Below are 9,611 nucleotides of genomic sequence, written 5' to 3' on the forward strand. Positions count from 1 at the left end.
TATGTTAAAGATAGCCATAAATGCTTCATCCAATGGTTTCTCTTAATCTTCACGATTCTGCTTTCCCATAAAGACCTTATGATATTTTGCTCAGTACTTCTCAAGTATACCACATTGTAATTTAATTGACTTATTCAAGTTTATATGCCTCACATGCAATTCTTTTTTTTTTTAATTCTACCTTGTTTGTTCTTGAGTGCCCATAAGTCTGTCATCCTTTGGAAACAAAACACTTTCTATGCCTGCTTATCTGAGAAAACTGTACAACTGTAAAGGGATCAAACAAAATAATGACAAACTACAGAATGCTAGCATTTCAACTGTCATCTTTTTCTCCCGTATTTGTTAGCTTATATTTGCCATATAAAGGGGTTTAATATTAATGTTTCCATATACACTTGCAATGTGCCTGATCAAACTCATGTTTTCTATAACCTTCTTTCTCTCCTGTGGAGAGAGAAATGTGAAGCCTCAAGGTGATCTTGTTTTCAACCCAAGCCTTTACACTATGGCTATGGTGGCATAAGTTACCTGAGGCAGGAACAGCAGTATTTGAGATTCTGATTCTTCACACTTGTGCCCACTTTTCATGCTGAAGGTAGTTTGGAATTTTGAAGTAAGTAAAGGTTTCTACTGGGTAATATTTTTGCTCCTTTGCCATAGAATAGCCTCTCTAAGTGGAGATTTTTGCTGTTAATGAGAAATCTAATACAAAGAGAAGCTTCGAAATTTATTGTATATGTCCAGCTTTGGACCCTAATTAACATATGATGACATCAGGAAGGCAAGCATGGTGGTAAATAATCCCGTGTCATCCAATATCATAGCTTCCTGAAGTTTCTGGGAAGACTGTTACTACTCAGTTGACTTTTAATTTCCATCATAACACTTCAGTTTACTTTTGCCTCACAACTAGTTAGTGTTCAATTGCTGTTTTACAACAAAGAGCTCACTTGACTTGTGACAATATCATCTTGATTTAGAACAACCAAATACTCTAAATATCCAGGGAACATTATTTGTCTGCTTTATCTACATATGAGGAATGAATGGATTTGCAAATTACCTGAAGAAAATGGAATTTTTGATTGGAATCAACTCCTACTCCTTAATAAAAGGTGTCCCATGAACAAAATTAAATAGTTAAACATTACTCTCTATACAAACAATACAATTAAATTGGAAATACACTAAGGATGATTAAGTATTTCAATAGAATTAAATGTACACAAATATCTCTATATGGAAGATCCCACTGTCCGGAAGCTATAAACATTTACTGCACAAAATCAATAAAGAACACATTATTTCCTCAGAATTACTTTTGTTCAAACTCATTAGAGAGAGGCCAGACTGAACTGTTGAAATGTCTTCAGTGTTTAGCATTCATTTTTACATGCAATTTATTGCTTTACTAATTTAAATAACAAAACATAGTCTAATAAAATATTCAATGAACTTTATTTTAATTAATACATAAGGATTATTAATGAATAATATTCAGGTTTGTTTTTGCTAATGGCCTTGGAAGTGTTTGTTCTTCAAGGTAGTTTAACATTTTATATATATATATATATGTATATATAAACACTGTAGACAGTATTGTCAAACATTTTCTCTATAAACTATAAAATCTATCATGTTATTATGTTATAGTATTATTATATAGCATATGATATATTATATATCACATATATCACACAATTAATTATATTATTATGAAAACTGTAATTATGGTCTTAGTGAGTTTTTAGAAAATGTTAATACTGGATTACATGTAAGTAAGATATCAAGTTTACTGGATGACAATATGAAGGAATTAGAATGAAAAGTCTTTTCTGTGCACACTGTATTAAGACAAATACACACACACACACACACACACACACACGGGGGGGTGGAAATATTCATGTAAATGTGTTAGTTTCTTTGTCATTCACAGTGAGAATAAGGGAAGATCTGCAAGTAAATTCCCCACATTACTTCTCCAGAGGCATCTTATTGCCTTCATTTGATAATTTCAGATTTAAGTTATCAAATATAAAATAATGACACTTTTTCTGTCACAAAATTCTGACTAATAAAATATCAGCAAAACTGAGAGAATCTAATATATTTATTGTTGTTTGGTTAGTCGTGGGAATTGAACTCTGGGCCTGGGCACTGTCTCTGAGCTCTTCAGCTCAGGGCTACCACCCTACCCCTTAAGCCTCCATGCCACTTCCTGTTTTCTGGTGGTTAATTGGAGATAAGAGTTTCAGTTCTTTTAGTGTCCGGGCTAGCTTTAAACCAAAATCCTCAGATCTCAGCCTCCTGAGTAGCTAGGATTACGGGCATGAGCCACCACGGCCTGCTTGGTAATTTTTTTAACCTTTGCTCCAGGATCAAATACTATCAAATGAATTATATGACAATTACACTTGTAAACAGAACCAAAATTGGGTTGTATGCTGCATTTAATTCTAAACAACTTGTAAGTTAGTAATTTTTCATGTAATTTTGCTTTTAAGGATCTCATTTCCAGATATATTTGCTGTTATTTTAAGTGTTCTGTCATCTTCAATTATTGAATACAACTAACCCCGTAGTGCTGTGCTCAGCATCAAATATATTTCCAGCTTGTTTTCAGAAATAATCTTTAATAAAATTTTCTCTCCTATTACTATCCTCAGTGGCTTGAAATTATCATGCTAAAATGACTTCAAATATTAAAATTTGTTCACTTTTAAGTGGTTTTATTTTCTCTCATCCAAATCACTAGAGTTCAATAATACCATAAAGAGTCTCCAATTCAATATTTTTGTGTCATGACTAAACAAACTAAAGCCCAGGGAAATAAAGTGATTTTCCAGCTATTCAGCCTAATAGTAAGTGAACCTAAATTATGAGTCAAAGTTTGTGTATATGCATTTTATTGTAATTGTAAAGGTGATGTACAGAGGGGTTAAAGTAACATAAGTCAGGTACTAAATAAATTTCTGTAAGCAGTGTCAGTCCCTACTTCATTTTCTCCTCGTTTGTCTCACCCAACTACTAGTTACATAGTTCATTTTCAACACAGTGTTCAGTGGGTATCACTACGGCACTCTTTGTCCCACCTTTTCTGTGCTCCCTCTTACCATTCCAAAGATAGATAAACAAACAAACAAAAGGAATGAAAAGAAAATAAGAGCAACACAGAAAAAATACCTCTTGTTTTCAATTCCTGGAGTTATTTCTGTTCCTTTGAGTCTGGCTTACTTCACTTAATATGATTTTTTTCTGTCTTTCCATTTCCTTACAAATGGGGCGATGTCATTCTTTCTGATGGCAGCAAAAAATTCCATTGTGTACAAATACCACATCTTGTTGATCCACTCATCAACTGAGAGGCATCTGGGTTGGTTCCATATCTTTGCTGTGGTAAATAGTGCTGCAATGAACATTGTTGTGTTAGTGGATTTAGTATGTGCTTGTTTCTGGATGATTCGGTAAATGCCAAGTACTGGAATTGCTGGGTCATAGGGGAGCTCTATGTTTAGTCTTCTGAGGCACTGCCATACTGCTTTCCATAGTGGTTGAATGAGTCTGCACTCCCACCAAAGTGTAGTCGTGATCCCTCCTGGCCACATCCCCACCAGCATCTGTTGTTCTTAATGTCTAATTTATAAGACTTATTTTTAGGTCCAAAACAGTTTCATTGTTTTATTTTTACCTTTAGATAAAAAATTTTGAATATATATGTACTAAAATCTACTTATATCTTTATCATTTCAAATCATCTTCCCTGCAGTAAAAGATGTGTTAATTTTCCATGTATGTCAAGAATATTAGCTAAGCATTTATTAATGGCAGTATTAGAAAAATTTTTACTAAAAATTGTATGTAATAGTCATCATAATTCTAAACAAAAGGCAATAGTTCTAAACTCAGTTTTTGCCTTGAAAATGTTATCCTTTCAATATTTCTAGACAAGGTATTATAACTAAGGTGTTGATGTTAAGGACTTGTATTTGAAGAGGCAACAAATAGAATATACATACAATGTAATCCTTATGTTTAAATATTATTGCTGATAATTTTCACTTTTGTATTTATTCATTTTTTTCATTTGAGTTTTCAAAAGTGTATACTTTCAAAATGTTTTATGAATTAAGTCAAAATTTTCATGGTGCTGTAATAATGCATTCAGCATCAAATACATACAAAAACCCTCTGCTTTCATTTAGAAAGAAAATATATGATAAAAAACAGATTTCATAATAGTTGTATGGTCATGGACACGAAAGAAAATGCTCTGTTTCTAGAATGAGTGTGTGGAATCAGAGTGTTGGAGCATAGCTCTTATGCTATCCATCTGTTCTCCATTCAGTACTTTGGGTGCAATGAAAGGCTGAGGTATGTACAACTTAGTTTAGGAAAAAAAAGGTATATTGCAAAATATAAATTAACCAAAATGTTCATGTCTGCTCAAATAATCACAAATTTTTGAGACACTAAATTCTCATTCTGCCAATAAATAGTACTTTACAACTCATGTTTAATCCATTAAGGAAAAATTTTAGCACATGCTATAAGCTAAGTCTTTCAGGGCAATAATGACCAAATTCACAATTTCTGATTTTATTCTTTTTTTCATATATTTTTTATTGTAATTAATAGAAGGGTTACATGATATTTGCCAGATAGATGGTGCATTAATTCCCAAACATTGATACCCTTTCACATGTCTTGGTCCCCATTTCCCTCCCCCCACCCCCACCACTCATCTTGTTTTCCCCTGTTCCCTATCCAATTTCTGATTTTGCTCTTTTCTGAAAATGAGTTGGGAATATTCAAAACCAAAAATTGAGACAATTGTGTGTGTGAAAAAGTCAATGAGAACAGAAGCTATCCTTCAATTACCTAAAAAGGACACTAAAGAAAATTTGCAAGAACGGAAATCTAGCATATGAAGATAATTGCTTCCATTTCCCTGCTTACTTTTTTGGCTGTCATGGGGCTTGAACTCAGGGCTTTGCGCTGTCTCTGAGCTCTTCAGCCCAAGGCTAGTTCTCTACCTCTTCAACCACAACACCACCAGATAGAAGGTGTATTACTTCACAAATATTGATACCCTTTCTCATGACATGGTCCCCATTTCCCTCCCCCCTCTCCCTGCTCATCTTGATTTCCCCCCTTCCCTATCCAATTTCAAATAACCAAATACAAATATATCCAATATATCAGATAACAAAGTGAGATACTGTAACAATATGAGATAACCAAGGGACAGCAAAATAAATGAGAGATAACATAGTCTATTAAGGACAGCAATCAGTCATTATATGGCTTTTGTTTCTTTATCCTAGAGGTCCTTTCATTTAGCATCATACTATATGGCCTTATGTATCTAGATTTTGCTCTATTACAAATTTCTGCTAGGAGAGCCCAAGGTTTCTACTGATTATGACAAATGAGGGAAACCATTGAGCCTAAGTTCCTTTGAGTCTGGCTTACTTCACTTAATATGATTTTTTTTTAAGTCTGTCCATTTCCTAACAAATGGGGTGATGTCATTCTTTCTGACAGCAGCATAGAATTCCATTGGTACCACATCTTCTTGATCCAGTCATATACTGAGGTGCATATGGGTTGGTTCCCTATCTTCACTATGGTAAATAGTGCTGCAATGAACATCGATGTGCTAGTGGCTTTAGTATAACCTTGCTTCTGGACATTTGGGTAAATGCCAAGGAGTGGGATTGCTGGGTCATAGGGGAGCTCTATGTTTAGTCTTTTGAAGAATCACCATACTGCTTTTCATAGTGGTTGAAAGAGTTTACATTCCCACCAACAGTTTAACAGTGATCCCTCCTGGCTACATCTCTGCCAGCATCTGTTGTTATTAGATTTCTTGATCATGGCCATTCTAACTGGAGTGAAGTATAATCACAAAGTTGTTTTCATTTGCATTTCTTTTATGGCCGGAGATGAAGGACTGCATATTTATTATAAAGAGACCTATAAGCAAAGATTTTAATTCTATGACGGGCAACAACAGCTCAAATAGTGGCATAGTCATGACTGTAGGTAATTTTGTAATTTCCTGTCATATGTATACAACTAATGTATGCAAGAGTAGATGATAATCTTCAGGAATTGAAAATTAAAGGTAAAGATTTTTCTCTGTGGTTGTTGTTTTTAATGTACTATATGAAGTTATTTCTTTTCTCTTTTGTGTTTTTCCTCTATGGTTTATTTCCTAATGTCACTATATTACTTTTTTCCCCTATGTTTTGTAAATATGTTTATCTGAGTTGGGGAAGAGAAGTCAAACAACAAAATGGTGAGACAAAGGACAAATGATGAACCAATGGATAAGTGATAGTCTCAAAACAATATTATGGAAATGAACTTTATAACTTGCAGGGGGACTGGGGTGAAGGAAAGTGGGATAAAAACAAGGAAGGGGGAAACTATGCTCTGAAAGGAAATGTACTCACCACCTTCTGTATGTAATTGTAACCTCTGTGCACATCACCCTCATAATAAAATTAATTTTTAAAATAAAATAAAACAAAAACACATTACCTATCCATGTGACAGTAAAATTATAAATAAAATTATAAAAAATAAGATGAAAGTTTAGATGTTACTGATTAGTACATATTTTCTCTAAATAATCAAGTAGTAGGATTGAAAATAAAAAAATGAACAAAACAAACCCATACCAGTGTGGTTTACAGAACATTTCCATTTTAAAATGCACTTTAATTTTTATAGCTATATCGCTACAGGAAATGTAGAAAGGTAACACTAAAGTTGATAGTTGATTAGGTCTTCTTTAATTTTAAATATATGCAAAATCAAAGTGAAATTTTTAAGAAGTTCTCTACTTACTTAAAAGATAGGAAATTTAGCCATCATTGTATATTTTTCTTTTACTTACAAATTATTCATAAATTTATTTCCCTTTCAAAGAGTAATTAAAAGTTTTGAATACTCAAAAATTTTCCAATTATGAAGTCACAGTTATACACTTCTGTTAATACTGGGAAAAGAATTACAGTGACTTGCTGAAAAACAATGTGCTATTGAAGAATTGACCTTGACATTGCTTATTATCTACAGTTCTCATAAATAAATTTTCTGCTATTAAGAGATTTACCTAGAAAATTTTAAACTAAGAAATTATAAAAAATAAAGTCAGTACACTACTTTAAAACTGAGTTAGTATGAACAGGCTTGGTTGCCCAGACTTTCAGTCACAGCACTTTGAAGGCTAAAGCAGAAGGATCTTGAGTTCAAGAGCAGTGTGCGGTAAGTAGTAGGACCATGTTTCAAAAAATTAATGCTAACTAAAATAGTATCTGTTCTTTGGAACGTATTTGAAGATTTGATATTGGTATTAATTATCAAAGCAATATATTCCCACTTGAGTTCTGAGTACCCTAAAATAATTCATCTAATTTAACATTAGTGGACAAGTTGAGTGATTATGTAATAGCATTATTGTATATAAATATATATATATATATGGTGGAAAAACTTAACAATATAACTGACATTTCCCTAGTGTTTTAGCCTATGTGCCATCTTTCATAAATGATGCTTTAAATATGATTCAACCTCACCTCAAGTAATTGGACAAAGGCAGCCAAGGATTTAATATGCATAACTCAGAGCATCTCTTTTTTGTTGAAAATCTTTCTAAATTCGAATAAGTGCAGTCTCCGTTCTAATGAAGCACTAATATAAAACAATCTTGGTGATTGTACACATTCAACACTAAAACATAGTGAGATAATGTAGTAATAGTAGACTCAATGTTTATTGGATTCTCCAACACCATGTGATGTCATTATTTCAATGAGGGATTTCAGAGCACCAATGAATAGAGATTTTCAACTCAAAGTTGACACAGTTGACATTGTTTCTGCTCACATTTCATTGAGTAAATTTGCTTCCAAGATAATATTTGACAGCAAGGGAGTTTGGGAGGCTCTGCCCCTATGTCCAGCAAGCAAAGGGATCTTGTAACAACTCCCCGTCAGAATATTTGCCATAGAGAAAAAATGATAAATAGGCTAAACATATGAAACCAGGCAGCAAAAACTCAAGAATAATATTAAAACTTGTCTCACAGATTCTATGCTTTTCATCTAAAGAAGCTGTATAAAATATAGAGTGGTTGACTTTTTCCAGAATCTGCAGCGGAGTAACAGTTAGAATTGTTTGATGGAAGTGGTAACTTCAGAAGAACAGTAGAAATACTGGATTCACATGACAGTCAAGATGCCATCAGCTGATTATAAATAACTTGATATAACTCGGTTTGAATAATTGAACATAATTGCCTGTTTTCCCATTCTTGGTTCTAATTGTTTCTTGTGTAGGGAGATATGACAAGTTAAAAGAAATTGAAAACTTCTGTGACAAATTGAATTCACAAAGACAACTAGGGAAAGCTGTCAACATCTCATTTATTTTTGACATAATTTCTATCACAGTTACTGCATCACCCAGTCTATGCTATTTTGGTATCCAGAAAACACGATTTAAGAGCTTAAAATCAGCTTTAAAAATATCTAGTCTAGGCATGATACTACCAAGATATCACTCCTCAATTTTTTGTCCATGGAAGTGAGTTTGCTGTTTATTATTTTATGTTTATAAGAGTTGACAATCATAAAGACAATTTGCTACAGACACTGGGCCTACAGTAAGAAGGTACTATGCTATAAATTTCATAGGAATTAACTGGTATATTATTTAAAGCAACCTGGTATATTGTATATAATTTTATTTGTTTATTTGAAGAAGGGAAGGGGTAAAACAAGATGATTGGGAAGGGGTGGGGGGAAGGAAAAGGGGACAAAAACATGAAACGAGATATCAGTGTGCGAGAAGTAATGCACCTACTATCTGGTGAATATAATTGTAACCCCTATATACATTACCCCAACAATAAAATAATAAAATTAATATCAATAAGGTAGATATATACTTTTATAGAAGAGATATAATAACCAGTTAATGGTTATGAAGTTTGTAATTTGGTTATGAAAGGTTTTCCTTCAAATTTAGTATTCTTAGCCACTTCTCTTAATTACTGGGATATAATGTAATTTTGAGCAAATTAAGAAAAATGTATTGAACCAAGATATTTGGAATCATTCTGAACACAGTGACCCAAGAAGTCACTTCAAATTAGGGGTAATTGCCAAGGGATTTAAAAACTACTATTTTCTCTGAAAAGTGCCTTGTATTATGTAAGAAAATTGATGACCAAATTTGGGCAAGGTTATCATCAGGGAAATAATACTAGAAACAGAAATGGAAGACTCTGCTCAGTAGTCCTGGTTCCGAAAGTTCAGCCTTTTAACACTGGGATGTCCAGTGACATCTTAGTAGCAAGGGTAGAATATCAGGAATCAGAAACACTGCTAAATTGATATGCCACAGGGGAAGGAGTGGCTTATAGTAGTGTCAAGACTAAGAGCATGGACTACTCTACAAGATTTGTGAGCTCTTCTTCAATGTTTCCCCATAATGTGCCCAGTCATACTACATATGTTGAGGGTCATTCAGAATTTCAGAGAAGGATCAGTGAGCACTTTGTGTGATTACCCCCAACTAAGCTAAGTGGG

Source organism: Megascapheus bottae, chromosome X, assembly GCF_031878675.1.
Source record: "Megascapheus bottae isolate mThoBot1 chromosome X, mThoBot2.hap1, whole genome shotgun sequence".
In the NCBI taxonomy this organism is placed as follows: Eukaryota; Metazoa; Chordata; class Mammalia; order Rodentia; family Geomyidae; genus Megascapheus; species Megascapheus bottae.